Source organism: Apodemus sylvaticus, chromosome 8 (genome assembly GCF_947179515.1).
Source record: "Apodemus sylvaticus chromosome 8, mApoSyl1.1, whole genome shotgun sequence".
Taxonomy (NCBI): domain Eukaryota; kingdom Metazoa; phylum Chordata; class Mammalia; order Rodentia; family Muridae; genus Apodemus; species Apodemus sylvaticus.
Genome location: NC_067479.1, coordinates 65746752 through 65771992, shown reverse-complemented (window position 1 = coordinate 65771992; position 25241 = coordinate 65746752). Strand labels below are relative to the sequence as shown.

Below are 25241 nucleotides of genomic sequence, written 5' to 3'. Positions count from 1 at the left end.
GTTTTCATTTAAGTCTTGAATTGTGTTACTATTAAAATAAAAAAATCAAGCTGAAGTATCTCTCTAAACCCAATATAATCATTCCTCCAGATAGGATTCTCTGAAAGGCTCATGGCATTTTGAGAGCGAATCTGGTTTCGTGCTGGATTTTAAAGATTGCTGTGAGCAGCACACACATTTCATCTGTGTGTTCCTTTCCTGCCGGTTTCCTCAAGTACTGGTTTTGTTGTGGCTTCAGCGATTCTCACTCAAAACACAGCAGCACCGAGTCATGGAAAACACTAGACAGGGCAGTCAGAAGAATCAGTCCTTAACTGTGATCATCTATAAGTGTTTTGGGAAATGTGGCCCTTCCTCAGACACTCCAAGTCTTTAGGAGACTGTCTCCAACAGCACTAGATGTATGTTTGTCTCTGGAAACTGGATATCTTAAGCCTCAGGGCAACATTGCCTTGCAGTTAAAAGTGACGGCCTGTCTGGGAAAGAGGCTTGTCTGGCCCCAGCAAGGCCCTGTCTTCAATCTCTAGCACTGAGAAATAAAGAGGGAAGAAAGGAAAAGGTGGGTGCTGGTGACAGGAACACTAAGTGCTAATAGGATTTGAAAAACAAATCCCTTGAATTAACAAGTGCACACTTTTTAAAAATCTGTATGTCTTAAGGATAATGTTTAATGTCTTTTTTCTTGTTATAAGGACATGTAAAATGCACATAAAAGGACATTATAAAATACATGTTCATCCCAAATTTTTACAAAATTCAGGGGGAAAAAGACTTCAGTTTGACTTTAGAACAAACCACTAACATTTTGATACATTTCAATTCTTTGTGTTTCTCTTTTATTTTATGTCATATGTGCTTTTCATGTTTTAGATCCCGGGATCATAGTGCTTCTACGAGCTACTTTGTTTGATTTATTTCACTTTAGAAAACATTATGAATTATTCTCTTTATCTTTACTCTGAAACAGTTTAAAAAGCCAACAGTCCACCTGATCTTTAGTTTCTGTGAGTACCGGCTGAACCGTCCTTCTACCTTTTTCTTAGAAAACAAATCTTATTAATAGGTGATGAGACAGACATGTAGCACTTCACTGTATGTGTGTGTTTCAGTTTATGATGAGAGTTTGCAGCAGTAATTAGTTATAAAAGAACAGCAATAGGGGCTGGTCAGGAGCAACCTGCTGCCTGGATGCTTGTGTTTGACTCCCGGCCCTGTGCTTACTGATTGCTGTCCAGAATTACCCTGGGCAGGCAATACAGGTCCCAACAGAATATGAATTGGAAGTATCAGTATAAAGGAACAGTTCAGTGTCAGGGCCTAATACCCCATGACTGTTTCCAATCACAATTCAACGAGAGAGAGAGAGAGAGAGAGAGAGAGAGAGAGAGAGAGAGCAATCCCTGTCCAACATATGCTGAATAGTCAGGTCTTTTATTCCTGTCATCTGAATTTCCCCAGCTATAAGAAGATGTTGGTGACAGTACAGTTAAGATTCAGAACACGTGCACTTTGGCTTGTCTTCCTTCAGCGATTTGGACGTGACTTTGTGTTGCTTTAGTTTACAATTGGAAGAGCTGGAGGAACCAGGCTGTGGGCAAGTCCAGGGGATGCCCCCTCCGTCTGGCACTCCTGGATCCTCTATTGCACTGCAAAGGCCCCATCAGGGCTCTTATTTTTGGCACCATAGTGGGAGGCCTGGCCTCTCTGCGCTGTCATTGCTGCCCGAGCTGTCTCTCCATCCATGCAAGTTGGACAGAGACAAAAGCAAGATTTTGATTTTGACAGTATCGCTCTCCTTACTCATCTGGATTCTTGACTTTTATTATGCTAGCCATACCTTCAGTCATTTATTTTACAGATGGCAACAATTTGTTCTTGACAACTGATTCAAAATACCCCTTCAATCAGTGGCTAAGGCCAGTATCTGAACAATATGATGATAAATTAAAGACATGTCCCAACTATGCTCAACTCACAAATGTATGCAGGGACATGCATGCGTCTGTCACCACAGCACTCTTCTTGGTCCTTAAGAATAGAATCTGACCTGCAGTTGAGATATATGAAAGTAAAGTGTATGCTTGGGGAAGACATGCTTTAAGGAAGGGAAGCCATGAGGCAAGAGCGTATCTAGGGAACAAGGTCTTGAAAATACTTCTCTTTATTGTTTGTTTGTTTGTTTGTTTGTTTAAATGTATGAATATGGGTGTTTTTATGTGTATCTGTGCTTCATCTTTGTGTAGGACGCCCTTGGAGGCCAGAAGAGGGTTTCAGATCCCCTATAACTGAAATTACAGATGGTTGTGAGCAACCCCTGTGGGTACTCAGAAATCAAACCCAGGCCCTCTGCAAGAGTAGCCAGAGCTTTTAACTTCTGAGCTACCTCTCTAGTCCCTATCATAAGATTTCTAGGTAATATGTTTTGAAGAAAAAAATGCTTTCAGAGAAAACTGCTGTGTGGTACACATGCCTGTTTCTTTAAGGCATGGGAACCCAGCTGTTCTTAAACACTTTGGCATTTGGAGGACTTTCGATTGCCCGGGATTTAAATAGAAACTGCCAGTGTGTGTCACACCCTCTTCGGGACAAGGAATAACTACTACGTGCTGTGTTTGATGAACGACTGGGAGAGCTGGAAGTGCGTCTGTAGTATTTGCATCTGTCGCTGGTTAGCTGATGAATTAGTCAAGATTTGTGTTCTTCCAAGTCAGTCGGCATGACTTGCTGTTTCATCGCGGCTGATGGGCGCCTTGGACAGCGTACTTTCCAAATGTCAGACAAGACAGACTTTCACAAAATGTACAGTCGGATGTGATGTCATCCTATGGCAGTCCAGAAAGTATAATGAAGAGCAAGACATTGTGGGAAACTCAAGAGTGAGAGCTCTACTTCTAAGCTGCTCTGGATTCCACGCATTGATCCTCAGCGTTCAGTCACCCCCCCCCCCCCCCCTTCTCCTTCCAGATGCCGCTTCTCACCACCACCTCCAATCTCCTATGGCGCCTGCGCTTGGAGCTCGCTTCCATTGGCACATTCTTCCCCTATTATATTGTTTTAAATTACTTTATTTTTATTACATTATTTTTATGACATTATTATTATTATTTTTTTAAATTGTGTGTGATGTATGTGGAGGTCAGACGGTTCTCTCCTTTCACCATGTGGGCTCAGAGTCAGGGACCTGTCTGTACCTTTCTGCCCTGCTGGTCTCTGACTCTAGCACAACCTCCTGACCCCATCCAAGTTAAAGGTCATTTCCCTTTGTCCTCAGGGACCAGAGCACAGCAGGTCACCAGTCTCTATACCATAACTCAATTCATGTACTTGAAAAGCTTACTAGACCCTCTTCTGAGAACTGGATCCTCTCCGGCGCCTTAGCGTTCCTGCGTGCATCCGAGCTGCAGTGAGGCGTGCCCTTCCTCTGGACTCTCTCTCTCTTGCTCTTGTTCTTGCTCCAGCCCTGGACCACTCGGGTGGAAGGGAACTCCTTGTTCTTGTCTCTCAGCCCTGGCTCCTCTATTTGCAAACTCATGTGGCACAAAGTCATGTTCAATAAGCACTTGGTGAATGAAAATAATTAAAGGGGCAACGCAGAGGTAGACTCTGAATCTCATATCGCTGTCTTTTCTATTCTTTCTGACCCAGGCATACCCTTTTCTTTCAAAAACTTAAAGGAAGAGACACTTTTCATTATTCAAATAAGCTATATAAATGGAGAGGAAAGTGTTTGAGGACTCCAGAAAAGAAAAATAAAGTACTCTTCATTTTATAGGACTCATCCGTGCCAACAAAAATACTTCAAAGGAGGGTGTATGAGTCTCTTGTGTGTAGCTATAGCACCAGATAACCAGTGATTTATACTGATTTTTTTTTTTATATGGCATTGGGATTAAACCCAGGGCTTTGCATAGCTGTACTGTTCCACGTCTGCTCTATCATGGGGTCACATGATATCCCTTTTCTCACTTTTTTTTTTTTAAGTTGGAAAATAACTTTATTTGTTCTAGGGCATTGGCCAGAGTCCCCTTAGAACTTCTGAAACTGCTTCCTGGTGCCAGCAGCCTTGGTGACATGAGCACATTGAATCCTACAGTCTTGCTCAGGGCCTGCCCTCTCCAACAGTGACAATGTTGCCAATCTGTACATCCCTGAAATGGGGACAGGTGCACAGACATGTCCTTGTGACGCACCTCAAAGTGGTTGTATTTCTGGATGTAATGGAGGTGGTCCCGGTGGATGACGACGACTCTGTATCTTCATCTTCGTCACTTACCAGACAGGATCCAACCCGGGATGGAGACATTGCCAGAGAAGGGGCAGTTCTTGTCTATGTAGGTGCCCTTGAGGGCCTCTCTGGGCATACTGAAGCCTAGACCGACGTTTTTGTAGTACCAAGGAAGTTTTTCCTTGCTGGTTTCTCCCAGCAAAACAGGATTCTTTTTGATTGTTTGTTTGTTCATTTGTTTGTCTTGTTTTGTTTTGTTTTGTTTTGTTTTGAGACAGGGTTTCTCTGTGTAGCCCTGGCTGTCCTGAAACTCACTCTGTAGACCAGGCTGGCCTCGAACTCAGAAATCCGCCTGCTGCTGCCTCCCAAGTGCTGGGATTAAAGGCATGTGCCATCACTGCCTGGCTGCAAAACATGATTCTTGTTTTGAAAGTTCGTAGGCTGCTTTTGGTAAGCATGCTCCATCTGAAGGTCCGCCATCTTCCCAGCAGCCTGAGAAAGAGAGAGGACATCATTTGGTATTTTAAGACACTGTCTTGCTAAGTTGCCCAGGCTGGACCTGAACCTGCAATCCTCAGCTTCTAAGGTAGCTGGAAATATAAACCTGTATTTCCAGGCCTAGCTAGGTGAGAACTCAAAGAGATCATTTAGTTTAATGGGATGAAGGAATTTTTCTAGTCTTGACAACCTCAAATTTTGTTAGCGCAGTAGTGGCAAATACATCGATGTAAACGGTACCCCCAAGAGGATAAGTATAATCACATAGACTAAAACATCCCACTGTACATTGAAGACCTTGCTTTTTAAAATTTAGTTTATTTTCTTGTTGGATAGTGATGGCACATGCTTTTAATTGCAGTACTTGAGAGAAATAAGTAAGCAGATCTCTGAATTTTAGGACAGCCAAGGCTATACAGAGAAACTCTTTCTTGAAAAAAAAAAGTTTAGTTTATTTCCTATATACAGCTAAGGGGTCTGTGCAGGTATCTAGGCAGGCAGGGATATGCAAAGAGGTAAGAATGAAAATTAGTTCAGATTAATTTTATCAACTTTGAGCAAACTTTGGGGAGTATGATACCAGGTGGTTTAATGCCAATATATTTAAACACAATATAATTTGGAAAAATTTTTTCTGGCGCAATACAATCTGCAATGAAGAAGAAAGCATAATTACACTAAAACTCAACTCAGGATGCATGCCATTTCTTCCAAGATGATGGCTTCTGGAGAGAGGCTACCTATACTTGCTGAAGGGCCCAGGGAAGGACCTGGCCTGGAATTGGTCATATGAATAGCTTAGAGGTCTTTTGGGATATTAACCTCCTCTGGTCCTGGTTGTGGGAGCCCGATATGGCCTGGTCCAACAGCAGAGGACCAGGCTGTTAACAGCTCTCAGTTCCTTGCTTTCTGATGGAAGAACAGGTTGAATGTCCATTCCTTTTTTTTTTTTTTTTTTTTTTTAGGGCAATCCTGAATGTTTAATATTCTTGATTTCCATGAGCATAAGGGCCTTCACCCTCCCAACACATAACCTAAGAGATCTTGACAGGTTTTCCTTTCAGAAATTGTAGAAGATAATGTCACTTAAACATAAGCTGTAATGTTTCAACATTTTTTTTCCTCTTTTTTTTTTTGTGGAGATGGTAGGAGATGTTCTTTCTTTTTTTCTTTTTCTTTTTTTTTTGTTTGTGTGTTTTTAATGGTGAACACATGTGGAGGTAGGAGGCCCATAAGGGACACTGAGTGCAGAGAGTTGCATCTCTCTTCCCACCACCAAAGACGCAGCGATCGGCAGATCTCTGGAGCTCACTAGCCAGTCAATCTAACCATACCTCCGTGGTATGGTTAATTCGCTTTTCAACTTGACACAAACTAGAGTCATCTAGGAAGAGGAACTACAGCTGAGAACTATGCCTTGGTCAGATTGCCTGCTGCACATCTAAATTTATTAACGTGGTCCTGTTTGTTGTCTTGTATGCACAATTCTTCCATGGCCTCGACATCAGTTCCGACCTCCAGATTCCTTCCTTGAGTTCTTGTTCGGACTTCCCTTCATCATGGACTGTGGTGTGGATGTGTAAGTCAAATAAACCCCTTCACCCCCAAGGAGCTTTTAGTTATGATGTTTGATACAGCGATAGGCAATCAGTGATACAGAACAGGAACCTCCAGGTTCAGTGTGATTACGTCCTCATGCACACACAAACCCAGCACATACTCACACAATATCCCGATCTTAACATTACATTTACCTTCCTAACTGTGTGTAAGTATGCTCAGACCGCTGCGCTACCTCCCTCTCTCCCCTCCCCTTAGTCTTTGGCCACCCCCCCCTTCAACCTTTTGTTTCTATGATTTTAGGCCACTCAAAATACTTCATGTGAACAGAATCATGTGGTATTTGTTTCTTCAGGATTGGTTTATTTTTCTTGGCACTATGTCTGCCAGCTTTATATATGCTGTACAATCTGGCAGGATTTCTCTTTTTTTCCCAAAGGTTGTTTAATATTCCATTTGTATGAAAATACCACTTTTTCGTCTATCGGTCATTCATATGCATATTTGGGTTGCCTCTACCTCAGGACCATTGCCAAACAACGCTGCAGTGACCCTGGGACCCTGGTATCTCCTCCACATGTTGATTTCATTTCCTGTGGGTCTTGGTCCAGTGGTGGGATGCTTAGGATCTACGATAGTTCTAGTTCTCATTTTTTTTTTTTTTGAGGAATTTCCATACAGTTTTCCATAGTAACTGCACCTGACTTTCAGCTTCTCCCCTTCCTGGCTTAGCTCTTCCATCTATTCCTTTGGCAGCAGTCATCCTAGTGGGTGTGTGAGATGGTAGCTACTATGGTTTTGATAATTTTCTTAGTTAGTAGCATCAAACAAATATTTAGTACTTGTTGCCTTTTGTAAACTTTTGTAGAAAAAATTTAAACAATATTGTGTGTGTGTGTGTGTGTGTGTGCTTGTGCCACAGTGGGCATGTGGAGATTAGGGGACAACTTGCAGGAGTCTGTTCTCTCCTTCTACCATATGAGCTCTGAGGACCAACTCCAGACATTAGCCTTGAAATCAAGTGCTTTTACCTGCTGAGCTATCTTTCTGATCCCCATTTATTTATCTTTTTTTGAATATCTATTCTTCGTCCATTTTAAAACTGGGTTACAATAATTGTATAATTATTCACGCTCACCATATACTCTAGATACGAAACCCTTCTCAGACATCTGATTTCCACAGTTTCTTCCATGGGTTCCCTTCTCACTCTAAGGCTTGATTCCTTTGATGAACACAAAATTTTAATTATTATTTTGGCTTTAAGTACTGACAGTTTGAATAATGGCCAACAAAATATTCTTGGTTATCCAAACATGTTTATGTAAGTAAAACAACAAAAAATATCTACTCTGTGTCCTCCTCATGAAGACACACAATGTACATCAGTCTAAATGTAAAGCCTTGCTCCAGGTCAGTTCAGATGACAGATTAAATGACGTGTGTGTGTGTGTGTGTGTGTGTGTGGGAGAGGGAGAGAGAGAGGTGGGCAAGGGGGAGAGGGAAAGAGAGGAATTGAGAGAGAAAAATGGATTCATCTTAATTTTAAAGAAAGAGTCACGGAAACTGGACTTGTAAGTTACTATCTCAGCTGGACCGGCTGACTAAGAGGCCCTCCTCCCTCACCTCCTTAGTCTCCAATTTCTTTTTACCAAACAAGGCTTTTGTGTGGGTGTCGAGGATCTGAACTCAAGTACTTTACACACTGAAGTATCTCTCTTATCCTACTTTAATTTTTATTCTAGACATTTTTTTTATTCTGATTATCTTAAAATGGTTTGAGATTATTCTGTCTATCTAACCACCCATCTTACCTACCTACCTACCTACTTACCTACTTACTTAAAAAAAAAAAAACAAGCTCTTGAAACCTTGGCTGGTGTTTAACTCACTAGTATGTAGTATGTGGTATGTGGTATGTAGCATGTAGCATGTAGTATTAGAATGATCTTGATTTTTTTGCTTCTTTTGCACCCACCTTTCAACTGAAGTTCTAGGCCTATACTACCACACATGGGTACATATTGGGTATGGAACCCAGGACCTTAGCCAGGCTGGTCAGGCTCTCTATGAATTGAGCTACATTCCCAGCCCTAAAACAATTTCAAACTTTACTTCACAGGTTATTTTACAAAAATATCATTGAAGAAAATGAAAGTAAGGCTGGAGAGATGGCTCAGTGGTTAAGAGTACTGGCTGCACTGTGGAAATCAGTCTGGAGGCTCCTCAGAAAACTGGACATGAGACTTCCAGAGGACCCTGCTATACCTCTCCTGGGCATATACCCAAAGGATTCCCTGGCATGCAATAAAGACACATGCTCCATTATGTTCATAGCAGCCTTATTTATAATAGCCAGAAGCTGGAAAGAACCCAGATGCCCCTCAAAGGAGGAATGGATACAGAAAATGTGGTATATTTACACATGGAATACTACTCAGCAATTAGGAACAGTGAATTCACAAAATTTTTAGGCAAATGGTTTGATCTGGAAAATATCATCCTAAGTGAGGTAACCCAATCACAAAAGAATACACATGGAATGCAATCTCTGATAAGTGGATATTAATTAGCCCAGAAGCCCTGAATACCCAAGGCACAAATTGCATAACAAATGACTCCCATGAAGAAGTATGGAGAGGGTCCTGATCCTGGAAAGGATTGATCTAGCATGGGAAGGGAATATAAGGACAGAGAAAAAGGAGGGAGGTTATTGAAGAAGGGATGGAGAGAAGAAGGTTTATGGGACATATGGAGAGAGGGGATCCGGGAAAGGGGAAATGATTTGGAATGTAAACAAAGAATATAGAAAATAAAAATATTAAAAAAAAAAAGAGTACTGGCTGCTCTTCTAGAGGACGCAGGTTCAATTCTCATCTCCCACATGCCAGCTCATAATTGTCTTTAACTCCAATTCCAGGAGATCCAACATCCTCACATAGACGTGCATGCGGGAAAAACAACAACACACATCAAATAAAAATAAATACTTTAAAAAGAGATGCCTGATTTTTAAAAAAATGAAAAGTAGCTTTTTACTGTGCAACATTACTCTATGAATGTGTCAAATATGCTATTTTATTTTATTTTATTTTATTTTATTTTAGACAAGGTTTTTCTGTGTAGTCCTGGCTGTCCTTGAACTCTCTCTGTATTCTAGGCTAGTGTTTGGACTAAGATCCCCCTGCCTCTGCCTCCTGAGTGCTGGGATTAAAGGTGTGCACCACCATTGACACGCAAATGCTCTTTCTTTTTAAATCATTTCTTGTAGTCTTCCATTCAAACACAGAAGTGGCTGCAGTGAGAACACACTTTGGAAACCAATAAGGGGCCTGGTGTTCAGTTTCCTTTGGGCCCAGATTTGCCTTTTCGTCCCCTAGTAGTGGAAACTGGACTTCCATACTTTAGCGTACACACCCGAGATGTGCAGTCTGCTATTCTTAGCACTTTCTATATTTCTTTACTACCTCACCGACCTGTAGCTATTTCAGTGATCTGCTAGGGTTGGATTTTTCATCTGTAGAACACAACAAACCAGAGAGAATCAGGAGCATCTAGGACAGGTAATACAGGCCTTCTGGCTCTGCTCAGGATGGCCACAAAATGCTTGGTTTGGGCAACAGTCTTTACATGTCCTTTTTAGAACCAGAAAACTCATGTGTTACAGAATATTTTTTTTCCCTTGGTTTCAAACAATCTGCTGGCAGGCTCTCCAGATGTCTGAAAATAGATTCAAAAGGACAAATCTAGAACACTCGATGCATCCTACAGGTCCACTGGAAGGTTGGGTCTTATGCACGGAATGTTTGCTCAGAACTTCAGTGTTGTCAAGAGAGAGTGTTTAGGACTCAGAGTTGGCCCGATGAGAGACACCAGGCTCCAGCCCTTGCTTCATTCTGTTTGATTGAACTCAATGTCATTATTTAATTTTTAGCTTTTATCATAAAACCATGGAAGCCGAGGTATTTGCTTACTTCTGCATCTTGAACTGTCTTAAAGACCCAGAGTAGCAGTTCTCTATGGGATTCTGAAAGCTGCTAAGGGTAAATACAGAGCAGAGTATAGAAATGGACATGGATCACGTTAGCATAAACAACGGTATACACGCTAAAGCCATTCACCTCAGGACTTACTTTAGCTCTTACAACAGAAACCCCTAGTTTTAAGTAATTATTCTATAATTTTAACATGGTAAATTTGAATGTTTCTTCCTGGCAGATGTGTCAGGTCTGACAGAGGTATGTTGATGTAGGTTCATGTTGACCAGCACCTCATGTGTTTAGATCCACTGGGTTCATGGGAGAGAGTCTCACAGAATCCTGGCAGTTTCTCTGTCTTTGCAGTGCACATCCTGATGATTCTACTTATAACGGCAGAATAATAAAGTATCTGTGGATTACAATCATGCTATTGATATGTACCAGATACTTTGGCCAAGATAATAATAAATCAGGCAAAGCCAAATATATTTTAGCTTTTAAACAAGGATATGACTTTACTACCTATACTAATGAATCCTGTCTTCCAGGATTAAGAGGATAGGGGGATGCATGGGAAATTATTTTTGAAGGAAAATAGAATGCTATCTAGAGTTAAAAAAGCAACCATAGACATTATTAAAGGACCAGCATTTTGACACAAGCCCTGTAAAAGCCTTGTGCTTGATAGGTTGCTTGTTATTAGTTTTTAGCCTTTGCAGCCTTGGGGACTCTGCTGGCATGGATTTCTCATTTAGTAGAGTGCAGTCAGCTGCATTGTGCACTATTCTATGGAGACATTGTGCTTCATTCCTATTTACCTCATCCTTGTGGGCAAACATCTGCTTTTCTGTCTTGTTAGAACTGCAGCTGGATTTCTGGAATTCTGTGGCTGTCTGGTATTTTTTCTGCATATTAATATGATTATGTTGCACACAGGGTTCTCTCTTTCCTTTCAAGATAAATATCTCCCTAATACTGCAGACCATAGAAGTTATACAGGTTTATTGTGAAATAGTTAAACGATGAAAAAAAAATAGAAATATTAGGAACAACAGTGTCGAAAACCCTAGTGAATTATCATTGGTAATAAGATAACGTGCTGGCAATCATCCCCTATAGGTTTCTCCATGCATATGTATTTACATATAAGGATCTAAAATTGAATATAAACCCAATTTTATGGAAATTACATACAAGCCCTCTTGTAACCTTTTTTCCATACTAATAACTGTGTGCCTAAATCACTATTTTAATGCCTTCATTGTGTGTATCATATTTAAAATACAACCTTGCACTGGGCAGCCCTTCAATCAGTAATGCCAAATGAATGAACAATAGCTCATTTACTCAACTTCTAGGGCTGAGACGTAGCTCAGTGGTAAGGTTTTTGCCTTCCAGGTCCTGGGTATAATTGCCAGCACCACAGAAAACGGAAAGAAAGACACCTGAGTTTTCATGGGACTTTCGGGGAATGGGGAGCCAGAAAAGGGGAAATCATTTGAAATGTAAATTAAAAATATATCGAATAAATAAAAAAATATAGCTGTAAAAAAAAAAGACCATACAACAGTGAATGTCCTTTGCATCTTCTGTTCAAGTAAAACTTGTGCAAGGTGACTTTATAGCTGGAAATAGCAGAGTTTGCTGGTGTGATGGATGGAATATACTTGGGCCAGGGAGTGGCACTATTAGGAGGTGTGGCCTTGTTGGAGAAAGTGTGTCACTGTGGGGTTGGGCTTTGAGACCTTCCTCCTAATTTCCTGCAAGTCAGCCTTCTCCTGTCGGCCTTTGGATCAAGATATAGAACTTTTGGCTCCTCCAACCTCATGTCTGTCATGCCCCTGCCTCGATGATAATGGACTGAACCTCTGAACCTGTAAGCCAGAACCAATCAAATGCTGTCCTTTCTAAGAGTTGCCTTGGTCATGGTATCTCTTTACAGCAATGGAACCCTAACTAAGACTGCTGATGAATGCCCAAATATACCCAAGCCATGCACTCACAATTATTAACAAAACACAAGGTGTCTGTTTCTATACATTCTCCCTAGTGGATTCACTCTTGCCAATCTTTTTAGAATTTGTCATTCTGAAAAAAAATCACTTATTGGCGTTCCTTATGTTATTGCTGCTACAAGCAAGACCATCATCTATTTCTTTACTTATCTGATTTTTTTTTATCTATCTATATATACACTTCTTACTGCTTGCCCAATGATTTTTCACTTGAAACTCATTAAAAGACCTGTTTTAATGAGGTCATTTAATTTTGTAGTCCCCAAAATACAGTTCAAAATACTGCCCTGCCTCTCCTTGACTCCCACGCAGGAGTCTGAACTCAGGATTCAGGTGCTAAGCGAGCAGTCTGCAGTCTGCTGCTAAAACCTCCAGCCCAAAACACTTCTTTGGATTGGTTATGCCGACAAATGAAGACACTGACTCTTAGCTCTCATTTGTCAGAATAGCAAACAGGAGAGAATTTAGAGATTTTTTACATCTTAACGCAGGTTCTCTTTGTCTGAAGGAGTCCTGCTAAAATCAAGAGATTTCTTTAAAAAAGTTCTTTGGGCAGTAGAAGTTGTCCAATGTTGTCTGAATTCTAACAGTGTGGGGAAGGGGGCGGGGGTTGGGGGGAATCAGTCCATCATTTACATGGTTCAAACGGCAGGCTTCTTTCCCCAGTTAGTAGACACAGCGTTTACATTTCTTTTATTTGTTTCACCTTCACAATTCCTCAGCAAACGTTAGAGAGAGCGAGGTCAGGTGTCGTCCCTCAGGATCCATCTACCTCGTGTCCCCCACCCTCAATCCTCCCTCCTGGTACTGGCTGATTTAAAGAGAGGCTTGCCATTGGCTGCTGTCCTAGAACTCTTCCACAAAGCAAATTAACAAGAAATCGGAGCAAAGACCCTTCTGTGACCTGGGGTTTGGTAGTCCTGACTTCTAGGCCACCGACATCGGGAGGCTCAGAAGTAGGAAAGGAGTTCAGTTCCTTGAATACGCAGTGCTGAGGAACACTGAGGCCGATGAGGTCAGGCAACCACAGGACCCAAAGCTTGCGGTGGGGGTAGGGTGAGCACGGGGGAGGTGTGGGGTGGGGGTGGGGCAGGGGCCAGAAAAGAGAGCAGCTCAATTTCTTCCAGAGCCAAGTGAAGTGGAAAGTTCTCAAGTTTGAGGCTGCCCCGTGGAATACATGGTGAGACTCAGCATCCCTTCACCTCCGTGTCACGTATGCCCACAGCCAGGGCCACCCATCAGCCATCCGCCCACCCCTCCCCCACCCGGCTTCCCCCACCTCTCCGCTCGCTCAGTTCACACAGTCATAGCCTGGACCCGCACCCTGCTGCAATGTCCCTGGGTAGGTATCCAGTTGGTTGTGGTGGTTGGGGAGGTAGACTCTGGGCCCGTGGGGTGGGGGTTGGTAGATGCCGAGAGAGGGTGGGTCCTCAGCTTTGTTCGACACTAGCTGCTCTGCAGTCATCTTTCCCAATCGCTGAATCACAAACTCATTCATTTAAGGGGAAATGGTGAAGAGATGTCAGTGAACCACGTGGGGACTGTCTAGCCTCCAGACTTCGAAATACTCCGATTCTAAATTGTGCAACCCTTTAAAAAATTACTTTAAAATATATCTAAAACAATACCGAAGTTACCATTTTAGGTAGTTATAAGTGCCCATTCGGTGGCATTAAGCTATTGACCCTGCTGGGCAGCCATTCACTGCCTTTCACCACAGAACTCTCTTCATCTTGCAAAACTGAGACAGTGCCCCTTTAAACCTGCCTTGTTTTGGGGGTATATTTTTTTCTTTTCAAAATAAGACAAAGATCTAGCTATCAGGAATGGGGTTTGGGGACAGTCCTACCAGGGCACACAGCATGCTAATATAATTATACATCTTCTTGAAATACATTTCTACTTAAAAACAAAAGAAAAACAACATACACACACACACAAATACACATACAATGCTGGAGGTTCTTGCTAATGTTTGAAGCCATATGAATATCTTATTAAGGATTATGCAAAGAAACCCCTTACAAATCCTGATATTACACTGCCCTCCCAAACTTCAAAGCATCAGAAAAGAGTTTTTAAAGAACTAAAGCAGATTCAGCTGGCTACCCCACTTGGCTACAGAGCCCCGGAGAGTCTGAACTTGACCCTAAAGCCTCTGCACACACAACGCTGCCATTGACTCTGATGAAGATTTAGACATGAAAGACTTCCAGGGTCAGGAGGTCAGCTCTAGGGGGTAGCTGTGTCTGGCTTAAGCAATCCAGCTTTTTCTGCAGACAGTGAGAACATTTTACAATTCTTTAAAAAAAAAAATTCCAAACTTTTGCAAAGACAGGCTACTTGTGAAGTGTGAAGGCGTCTAATTGAACTCTATAACAGAGGATTCCACAGCCGAGAGCAACAGGAGGGAAAACGCTCCCAAACTCTGGTGATTTTGGTCAAGTCGATTGTTGTTGAAAAGAAAAAACTCGACGCCTCAGTATAGGGAAGACTGTCTTGTGAATGGTTGGGTTATAAAGAGAATGTGAAATAACCTAAAGCAAACACCCATGCGTTTTTATTGTCTCTCCTAGTGGCTGATCCTGGCGGGATTTACACAATGTTTCTATTCCGTGAGATTAATAAACTAGGCACCAGGCAATGATATTTAAATTAGACAGATGTGCAGATGTTTAAGCACTATTAAATATTATTTATTTATTATTGTCATTATTGTTTTTATTATATAATTATATAATTTCCCCCATCCCTTTTCCTTTCTCTAAATCCTCCCCATGAGCTCCTCACTCTCTCTCAAATTTATGGCTTGTTTTTCTTTAATTGTTATTGCATCCATATATAGATTCTTAAATCTATAATCCAACCTACTCAGTTTATATAATGCTGCTTATGTGTATGATTTCAGGGCTGACCGCTTGGTATAGGACAGCTGATTGGGGTGCTCTATTAGCTGAATTATTAGTCTTTTAGTAGTAGAAGACTAGTCTCCCACTCTGAGCAGTCCTCAGTTGCCTGTAATTCTTTGATTAGGCTTGAGGGCTTGTGAGATTTCCCCCTCCAGAATTAGCTTTCTATTGATGTCATCCTGTTTAGGCAACCCATGTTGGTGAGACTTCTTGGGTGTAGCTTCTCTGGCTATTTACATTTTTAATTTAAAATGTATTTATTTTATGTGTATGCGTAGTTAGTCTGCATGTCTGTGCGCCATGTCCATGAAGTACAAGCAGAGACCAGAAGAGGGCACTGGACCTCGTGACTGGAGTTACAGAGTTTTATGAGCTGCCATATTGGTGCTAGGAGCAGAGCCTGGGTTCTCTGGAGGAGCTGTCAGTACTTTTAATCACCAAATTATCTCTCTAACACTTAGCTGTTATTCATTAGCTGATTTGAAGATACATATCTTAAAATATTTTGAAACTATAAATGAATAGTATTTTTTAACCTTTTTTTTTTTTTTTTTTTTTTTTTTTTTTGCTGTATTGTGTTCTGCCAGCATATATGCTTGTGCACTGTGTGCATGCAGTACCTGCAAAGATCAGGCCTTTGATTGGAGTTACAGACAGTTATAAGGAGCCATGTGAGTGCTGGGAATCAAACCTTAGTCCTCTGGAAGAGCAACTGGTGCTCTTAACCACTAAACCATCTCTTCAGCCTCCAGGAATAGTATTTTCAAAGAAAATCATATATGATTCTATATGTAAACCTATTAATTAAAACTACTTAGTATTTGTGATAGTATCCATTCATTCATTCATTCATTCATCAAACATTTCATAGGCATTAACTATTTGCTCATTGTTAATCCAGTATTTTTCTATAGCCTATTAGAGAAAGTATCTGATGAGGTAAATTGCATTAAATGATACAGGACATACCAGCTCGGGATGAAACAGTATGTCTAGAAGATTTTGTATTCTTAAATCACGTCTCAGGAGTTAATTTTCATCAAGGAATTTTTCTAGCTTTATCTGGAATGTATAAGTTTTGATTGGCAAGTGGTTTCTTTGACTGGCCCTCAGGGAATAGATCTTGTAATATTTTCCTAATATATGTATGGGGAAAGAGAATATTGTGGTGAATTAACTTAAAAAGCATATTTCATAATCAGAAAACTGCTTCAGTGTTATTAGAGCCTTGATCTCGTGTCCGTTGGTGTATGAACAAGGGAAACGTTGATAAGGGGCTTGCACAGATCATTTTCTTGATGTTGCATGCAATTGGGTTTGAAGTTCTTCTGCCATGGGACAGGGTTGTAGTCCGTGGTACTCACTTTGCTTAAGAGCAAGTGGATTGCAATAGACATTTTATCCCACGCTCTTATAATCCCAGGAGTCTCTTTTCTGTTCCATTACTGAAAGTGAGTAACAGTGCACCACAAACAAGAGTAACTCCTGTGTTTAAAGCTCTTCTTGTGTGTAGTTTAAGTAACAACTAGTCCACAGAGGATGGGGCTCAGGAAAAAGGTGAAAACACCCTTCCCTGCCCTTTCCTTGTTGTCTGGACCCAGTCAGATCTGGCAAGAATGTAAAGTTACCCACCCCAGTGCATTGCAAGGGCATTGACTCACTTTCTGGAAGGTACCAGGTTAATGGTTGTGGAGGGATATTTTTTTTTTCTTTTGTGGTGGTGGCGTGTAGATAGATGTACTGATGTATCCAAGTAGTATGTGCCCATAGGCCTGTAGAAACTAGACATTTCTTTTCCCAATCATTATATATAGATATTATATATATATATATATAAAATGTTTTTTTGGATTTGGTTTTTTTGAGACAGGGTTTCTCTGTATAGCCCTGGCTGTCCTGGAACTCACTCTGTAGATCAGGCTGGCCTCGAACTCAGAAGTCCACCTGCCTCTGCCTCCCAAAGTGCTGGGATTACAGACCTGTGCCACCACCGCCTGGCTTCATTATAACTTTTTATAGGGAGAGTTTCATATTATTCATGTGTGATTGTTTGCGTGCATGCAGATATATGTGTATGTACAAGGGCTCATTTGCATATGTATGAGAGCATGTGGAGGTCAGAAACATATCCGGTGCTATCATTTTATTTTTATTTTTTTTAAATAGTATTCTTAATACTTAGTTAGTATGGGTGTACATGTATGTATGCATATGAGAGGCATGGCACACATGTGGAGGTCAGAGGTCAGAGCATAGTTTGAAAGGCTTGGTTCTTTCCTTCCATCATGTGGGTTTTTGGCATCAAACTCAGGTCTATAGGTTTAAAGGCAAGTACCTTTATCTGTCTCCCATCTTGTTTTCTCCCCGCCCCCACTTTTTCTTTGAGGTAGGCTTTCTTACCGGCCTGTAGCTCACCAAGTAGAATAGTCTGGCTGTCCAATCAGTCCCAGGGATCTCTCTGCCTGTTTCTAACGCCTAACACTGGCACTATGCCTACCTTTTGGTTTGTTTTAAGATGGGTTCCAGGGATTGAACTCAGGTCCTCAGGCTCACAAGGTTACTCACTTACTGAGCTTCCTGGCCCTGATTCTGGTTCAGTGGTTAATCTGGTTTGCTGAAATGGATCTAGAACAGCTCCAGGAAAATGGTAGACTAGAAAAGTGTCAATTGGGCAGGACTGTCAGCGGCCGCTCTGATTCCTGGGTCTCTCTCCCAGTCCTTACTCTGAAGTTTCTTTCATGGTGTAATTCTGGTCACTGCCATGGGGAGTAGGAAGAACAACAGGAGGCGCTGTTTCCAGTGCTTGCACAGTCCTTATGTGCACCTGTTGTGCGCTCAGCACGTTTGCCAGGCTTGCTAACATGTTCTTCTCGAGGCTAGCTCATGCAAGTGTTACCAGAAGTAAGGAGGCAGAAGGCCGGTCCTGGGAATATGTCTGCAGCCACATAACACAGAACTTTGGCAGTGGGACCCAGCATAAATATCTTAGGATAAAGTCTTTTTTTTTTTTTTTTTTTTTTTTTTTTTTTTTTAAATCAGGAATGAAATAAATCCTGTAAGAAGTCTCAAGGAGGCAGGAGGACCAAGAGTTCAACTACTTAATGAATTCAAGGGCAACCTGGGATACATAAGACTCTGTTTCTAAAAACTGAAGCCAGAAGCCACTTAGTGGTTCATTATGAGCACATGACACACACACACACACACACACACACACACACACACACACACAGAGGCATGCACTAACACACAATAAAACACTGCAGACAACCAGATCATTGATATTATCATCGTTTTTATTCAGCCATTCAGTAGCATGCATGAAAGAATTCACTATTATAGGTTCAGACACAAAATGAGAATGCATGCACTCAAACACACACACACACACACACACACACAAGTGACACGAAGGTATATGTGATCTTAGGCTCCATAAAGCCACACCACCCCCTCACACTCACTCAGCAGCAGCCGCCGTTCTGCCTTGTGTAGAGGAGGCGGTGTGCTGCTGGAGGAGAGGCCTTCATTCTACCATTTATGAGCAGCGGGGCACCAGCAAGCTCCTTGGCCTCTCTGAACTTTTATTCCCTCAGCTGTGGAGTCTTGATGATGATAATTTACATATTGTTTTGAGATTTAAAGGGACATTATTTTCCTTGGCTTTGCTATGATGGTTTACAAAGCTTTTTTTTTTTTTTTTTTTTTTTTTTTTTGTAGGTCAGAGACCCAGGCAAAGAAATATTGACCCTGTGAGAATGAATTTTGATATGAGTGTCAGGAGAACTGTTGGGGCTTCCCCTGAGATTCTTATCTTTAAACAGACAAGAATGCATGGCTGCAGTGTTTTCCCTGGCTGCAAAGTAAAGACCAAGCTGCTCCTAGTGGCTGCATCAACTCCAGCCCAGTGTGTCCTCTGTGAGTATTCGCTCAGTCATGATCACTTGATATGGCCCCCGGGGTCCGTCACCCCGAATCACTGTTTTTTTATTTTCAGCCTTAACTTTCCATCCGAATCACTGATGAATGATCCCAAGCAGATTATGAAGGAAGCTTAACCAGATTACGGATTTCCATGAGCAGCAGGGATCTGAGAACTATGGCTTACTGTAGGGTATCTCCCGATGTCATGGGACCCCACATGAGTCTCTGTCACAAGCCAACAGAGGTAGCACCGGCGAGGTGGGGACGGGCATGGGAACACCACATCACCACTGTGGTGACTTGTGGGCAGGACACATCTAATGCTAGACCATGAGCTTGATCCTTTGAGGGGAGGACCCGAGATCTGCCTAACAGAGTCGGCCAGCGTTGGCACAGTAGTTGTTTGTCACATTTGTTGAATTGATTTATTATCTACAGTCAGTGGGAGTAAAAAGAGAGCCTTTTAAAGTGCCCAAAGGGTTTTCCTTGTTGAAAGCAAATCGCAGCTTCTGATTAATACCCATAATAATTCTGTCTCTTGCCCCAGTGTTCTGGGGGAAGGGAGATAAATTTGAAATGGGCAATCAGAAAATTCTACTTTGCCTGTGAGCCATTCCTTATCTCTGTGAAAGAAATCAAGGTAAAGAAAGTCCGGGGATGTCTAAGAAGTTTACATATATACAAAGACAAAAAATAGAAACAGAAATAAAACAAACCCCCCAAACCCACAAGTGGACGAAACCACAAGTAGATGTCAGCTGAGTGAAGGTCTCTGTGGTCTCTAACTTGTGAGGAAAAAAATGTTCTGAGCCTGCTTCTGTCCCTGTCCCTGGCACACATGACTGGTTTTATTCAAAACTGATTGCTGGTTAAATGAGAAAATGTCTGTATAATTTGTCCTAATAAATGATACATTACCTATTAACTCTTGAAGAAACCCATGTGCATATAGCTTATTTGGTGTTTTTTTCCTGCTTTCTAAACTAGCTAGTTAAATGAACATACTTAAGTGTGGTCAAGCCAGCCCACTCAGTCTGCTCCACATCTTGGTGTCTGGGCAAGGTTTATTCAGGGATATTTTGGCACGCATGCAAACTTCTCATATCTACTTGTATGACTAAACATATTCAGCAGTGCTTTCTGTGTACCCGCCTGTGTACCCTGAGGATGCAAGGCAGGCTGGATATTGTCCTGTTAGAGAACTCTGCTGTTAAGGTTGCAGTTCCCCATGACTGGATGGCTCATGCAACATGGAGGGCTCCTTCCTCAGTGGGACTTCCTTTTCTCTGCCCAACTTGGCCTGGAGAGTGTCCCTGAACACAGGTGCCGGGTCATATCTGAAGAGTTCAAGCACAAAACTGTATAACACAGCACATAAGACCCGCTCTGGCTTCCCACCCACGTGATAATTAGGTACAGTACAATGATGGCCAATTAGCTCTTTCCACCTGTACCTCTAAAGGCCTTTACAGACCTATTCCTGGGACAATACAGTGGAATTGTCTCATGTAGCAGTCTCAGGAAGTCCATCTGTCATTCTCACAGCTGTTCAAACCCTGCTCACCACCTCTGCTTCCTTTGTCCTGAGGGCTAGTGGTGATGAGCCCCAGGAGAAGGGAGACCCACACTGCCTGTCTTCAAGCTTACGGAACAGGGTGGCTGGCACTGCGGAGCACAGAGCAGCATTGCTAGAGTGGATGGTCTTGCTGCATTTCTTTCCTTATTCCCTAGGGTGAGATGACTCTGGAGATTTCCAGTGAGACAAATGCCCCAGTCACTGTCCTTTGGGCCACGTTAACCTCGATCCAGTAATTGATTATATAAAAGAAGAGGGAGAGTTTAAGAGAATGATAATTGCTTAATGTGCTTTTTTTTTGAATGCCAACTTGGAAGTGGAGCATGATATGTAGTAGATGAATTGGTGATTTTGAGGTCCTGAATGATAAATACCTTCATTGCATCAGCTTTGCTTTAGACTGAGGTCACAGGACACAGTTTTAGTTCTGGCTGAAAAACTGTTGGAACAGCACCTGCCTTTATCAGCTCTTAGCACTCAGGCGTCTGGAGCCCTTGAGAGGCACCATGCACGCGCGCGTGAGCGGCTCTGCACGTCCTTTCTGCATTGGCTCACTCTTCTGCTACCAGCAGCTCTCATTATGGAAATATGAAAATACAGTAAATTTGTAGGATCTGGCTGTGAGAAAGAAAGGTAGAGCTTCTCATATTAAAAAAAAAAAAGCAATAAAAAAGTGGAGAAATCCAGTCTCACACACCAATGTGCCATGATTAATTATAATTTGGGCATGTTCTGTCGTAGTCTTCCCTAGCTGGCACAGGGTTCAAGGCACATACTTAATTTGTTTATAGTGAATTAAGTAAATATTTGCTGAGACCTACTCTAGGCTCAGAGGACTCAGGACACTAATGCTTTTCTCTAGTTGCCTGGCGTAAGCCCCTAGGAGAGATATGCAGTGTTTACCTTAAGCTGTAGAAAGACTAATGTGTAGAAAAGTGAAAAAAAAAGTTATTTTAACCTTTTTATTGTATTATTCTGGATTAAATAAGGTAAATTTCATGTAAGAATGTAATGCACTTTGAGTGTATTTCCTCTCCTTATTAAAAACAATTCTTATTCTTAAGGACTTGGTGTGACACCTGGGGCATCAGGCTACATTCATGAAATAATTGGCTCATAAACTAAAGTAACAGGTTTTATAACATGCTGGACTTAAAAACAGTACAAACTGAAGGACTTCCGGCTGAGGAGTGAAGAGTTTGTTTTGTTTTAAGATAAGGTCTCTTTTTACAGGCCCGACTAGTGGGCAACATCAAGTGTAGACCAGGCTGCTCGGGAACTCAGAGAGAGCCACCTGCCTCTGTCCCTCAAGAGCTGTGATTAACGGGGAGCACCACCATGCATGTGCTGGGTTTACCCCTTTCAGTAAGCACTTCAAACTCACCTGAAAACTTACTCACTCATTCAATTTTTTTCTTGTTAATCTCTATCACCTATTTTTCTTCATATGGCTAATTCCCACTGAATTATAGTAAATACTATTGTTTTGGGGTTCAAAGCCATAACACTTGGATTTAATAATCTACTGTGTAACCAACTGCTGACATAATCAAGTCTTTCTACAGATTAAGGTAAACACCGCATGTGTCTGTCCTAGGGGCTTACTCCAGGCAACTAGAGAAAAGCATTAGTGTCCTGTGTCTGGGTCAGAGCTTCATCTGCCTGCGGCCTGCTGAGACTCTAAGGTTTTCCAACATCTGGGACTGGCAGCTTTGCCCTTTGTGGTCTAATCTTGTGTCTGAATCTACACTGAACTCTTTATACACGTTTACTGAAGGGCTGAAATGACAATATCAATGGTCAGGATGTTTGTAGTGTTTCATTGTGTGTGTGTGTTTGTGTGTGTGTGTGTTGCTCATAGTGAACCACTAGAGATGTCTGGCTTCAGTTTTGTTTTTGGAGATAGGATCTTACATATCTCAGGTTGCCCTTGAATTCATTAAGTAGTTTAGGATGGCCTTGAAATCTTGGTTCTCCGGTCTCTACTTCCTGAGTGCTGGGATTACTGTGTGTGCCACCAAATCTGGTGGTTTCAGTTTCTTTAAACAGGAGCAAGATCTCATAGACACTTGTGAAACAACACATGGAACATCTTTATACATTTAGTTATTTTCTATCATCAATATTTTCTATCATCAATAGCAATAATATTTTCTATCATCTAGGCTATTTTCACAATTAGGCAATTTAACAGCAGATTTTTGTTTTAGCAACTCTTGTTTATTGGTTCTTTGAAAGAATTTTATTGCATCTTTGAAGAAGTCTCTCTTTTTGTTATCACACTTCATTAGCGAACACAATATTTAAATTGGCTGTAAATATTGTATATGGCTGTAGTAATACAAATGACGTAACTTTACTGACAGCCAATTATTAATAAGCCTGCCTTTTAGTCAGCTTGTGGAAAACTGCAGGCTTGCAAAAAGAGAGGCTGCTAGCCACACACATCACATCGAGCCAGTATGCCTTTCCCAGGACATAGAGTGCTCCAGGTTAAGTGCTTGGTGAAGGTGACTTTTTCATTCATTTAAGACAACGTTATATTCTTGTTTATGGTCTAATATTGAAGCCATAGGTCACGTGTGATCTCTCAAAAATTGGTATTGGGAACTGCACAATTCCTTCAGATAGCAGGAACTGACATTTACACTGCACGTGAGTTTGGACTGTGGCTCTGGCGATCCCCCACGTAAAGGAATGGGCTTCAGGGGAAAATGAAGAGGCGGGACTTCTGCTTTTGCTTCATCTGTCAGGAACTTAGCTCCTTTGTCCATACAGTGTAGCCTTGTGTTGCAGGTCCCTGGGAGGTAAGTCTCTCAGCAGAGCTACCCCTCTGTCTGTATGTACCTTCCGTGAAGGTATGGCTTGTGGGAAAGAACTATGTGAGGGTGGGTGGGGGTGGAATTAGAGGTCAGACCTTGGCGCCTTGAAAGTGCATCTGGAACACTCCAGACACTTCTGACTGGGCGTATCCTCTCTGCTTTCTGATTTGGAACTTCCTGCATTTATTGCATCTTTTGTTTGCTGGAAAGCCACGTACGAGGTGTGGGAAAGTTCTTTCCTCTCACCTCCTCCCTCAGACTCTAAGGCTAGTCCAGATCCTTCTCTGCTAGAAGCAGATGGCTGCTGGAGCCTGGGCCATGTTGGCAATGGGAACCCGCTGTCTCAGGGTTTGTGACTTCCTGCTGTAGTGAGGCTTCCCTGGCATCTGAGTCTGGCTGCTTTGTTCACTGTCTACCTTCACATAACATCTTCTCACAAAAGCGCAGTGGTATTACAGCATTATTTTCACTATTGTACTTACTTTCAGATGTCATAGAAAAGAAAGACAGACCAATACACAGTAGTAAGGAAAGCCAGTGGCCGAGACTAAGACCGAGACAAGCTTGCAGAAAGGCGTGGCTGCATCGTGTTTTTTAAAAAAAAATTTTTTTTATTGAAAACATTTTTCCATATAATATATTCTGATCAAGGCTCCTCCTCCCCAACTCCCAGATTCCACCTACCTCCCACCCACCCAACTCCACACACTTTCCCTCTTTAGCCAACAAAACAAAACAAAACAAAGCCAAAAAATTCCAACCTCCCACCAATTAAAAAAGCATTAACAACAACAACAAACCCTACAAATAACCCAAACAAAGAAACAGAATGCAAGAGAACACACAAGTACAAACCTCACAAAATTGGAAAACATAATATATAAGCCAAGATCAATAAGACAAAACAAAACAAACCCCAAAATCAAAAAAAAAAAAGAAAAAAAACACAAATAAAGCAACATGAGATAAAAAGTCTACAAAAACCAAACCAAAACAAAACCCCAAACCCATCAACAACAGCAACAACCAAAACCAGGAAATAAAAACCATAAACAAACCCCATTGAATTAGCTCTGTGCTGCCCATCTACTGCTGGCCATGGAGCCTGCCTCTTTTCTTTTCTTTTTTTTAATTTATGAGGAGATGCATATTTATCTTTTTATTCTGATATAATTTTATGTATACACTGTTTTTCTCAAGCTTTCTCATCATGAGGTTTAAGAGAAATCGGAGAAATAATAAGTGATATTCACAAGAAAAAATGACAAGTTTATTATTCATATGATTCTTTCTTCCAATTTTTACTTCATCTCCAGAAGAGATAAAATCCCCAAATTTCAATGCTAGCTTGCAAACTAGCCAATTACACTCAACTGTCTAAAATCACAGGGATCATTAGTTTGTCACTTAAACTTTGTGTGGTTAATACACTCATTGAGACTCCATCAGAGAAAACTAATTTTTCCTTTTGCAAGTGAGTGTCAGTTCTTCTTTATTAGGGATGGAAACCTGTGTTTGCTTTCCATTCCCAGTGCTGGAACTCAATCTGGCCTGAACCTGTTCTGGCTCTGTGCACGCTGCCACGGTCTCTGTGAGTTCACACGTACCTCAGCCCTACTGCATCTGGAAGACACTGCTTCCTTGGAGTCCTCCATCTACTCAGGCTCTTAAAGTCTCTCTGCCTCCTTTTCTGCAGAGTTCCTCGAGCCCTAATTGGAGGGCTTGGATGAAG

The 25241-nt window shown here is 41.6% G+C and overlaps 1 pseudogene; it reads right to left on the bottom strand.

Annotated features, from left to right (window-relative positions):
* Positions 1 to 4026: 4026 nt before the first annotated feature.
* Positions 4027 to 4705, bottom strand: LOC127691071 (40S ribosomal protein S11-like; annotated as a pseudogene).
* Between the last annotated feature and the right edge of the window lie 20536 nt (positions 4706 to 25241).